Source organism: Gavialis gangeticus, unplaced genomic scaffold (assembly GCF_001723915.1).
Source record: "Gavialis gangeticus isolate Ggan-Ray unplaced genomic scaffold, GavGan_comp1, whole genome shotgun sequence".
Lineage (NCBI taxonomy): Eukaryota > Metazoa > Chordata > Crocodylia > Gavialidae > Gavialis > Gavialis gangeticus.
In genome coordinates, this window is record NW_017729022.1 from 169,274,239 (window position 1) to 169,275,450 (window position 1,212).

The window sequence follows — 1,212 nt, forward strand, 5'->3', positions numbered from 1 at the left end:
TCCCCCCACCATTTCCATCATCTCCCATTCACCATTTCTGCTCTTGTATTCCCATTCCCCATCTCTGGGGACCTATTTAAATTGTGGTAAGACGAGGCATTTTTTGGTTGGTGTTGATTTTGCAGATTTCACAGGATTTCAGATTTTGTGGTTTCCACTAAATCCATGAAATTACAAATAAAGTAGATCCCTATCTCTTCTTCCCATATTCCTCTATATTTTCCTGCGCCTGCCTCTGCAACAGATATTCCCACTTGCTGTTTTTTGTGGGGTTTTTTGCCCAAACTAAATATGGAGAGTTAGGGAAGGCAGTACTACATGAGAACACCCTGAATTCATTCCTATTCGAAGTAGCAGGAGACAGTGGCCATTTTGGTCCAGGGTGAAAGTTCATAAGATTGCTCTTAATGAGGAGCTTTAAATAAATATATCAGGGTGGGACTTGTGATAATGTTAAATGAGTTTCTAGTTCTGCTAGTGTAAGTAAGTTTGCTTGGGTTTGCAATTTATACAGTCTGATGGGGCTGATCATGATTCATGCCTGGTGTTCCCAGGCACTACAGAAATCCAAATAATAAATACATTGAAAACACTACACTTTCCATAATGCCCCTTTCTGTCAGGCTCCTCTTTGTTACCCTGCTCTTTTGGTAATTATCCCATGACTTAAGTATCAGTAGCATCCGTTCAGGCAAGTGTATTGGCAGCTATGTAATTCCCTCGAGGTGTGTCATGTGGCTGAACTATTTCTGGTTGTTTAAGGACTGTTTTTTAACTACCTTTGAAAGAAAACGAATCACTTTTAGTGCAGAAGAATACTTTTGCCCTATTAGGCACTAAGTTTCATAAAAGCTACAGTGACTTACAGCTTAGCCAGTGTTCACAATTATAGCTGAATCCTATGAGGTTCCTGCGAGGTACTGAGCATACTCAGCTGTGGACAGAAGCTTCTGTCTAGAGATAAGTAGATAAGGGCTATCATCTTCATTCTATAGTTGGTGAAACTGAAGTCTGGAGAGGTGAGTTGCCCAAGACGAGAGCGTGGCTCAGTGGCAGAATGAGGATATAAGTGCGATTCCTAGTTTTTTAACCAGATTGCTGAATCATCCTGTCTTTCTCATTGTAGTCAATTAGTCTGTGTGCAAATAGCAGGTGAAAGAACTTATTTTACGGGACTGAACTGTTCAGTTTGCTGTCACCTTCTGCAGTATG

The 1,212-nt window shown here is 40.8% G+C and overlaps 1 protein-coding gene across 1 annotated transcript in view; it reads right to left on the reverse strand.

Moving 5' to 3' along the window:
• BPNT1 (3'(2'), 5'-bisphosphate nucleotidase 1) overlaps positions 1–1,212 on the reverse strand; it is a 29,885-nt gene that overhangs the window by 21,513 nt on the left and 7,160 nt on the right. The window lies entirely within an intron of this gene.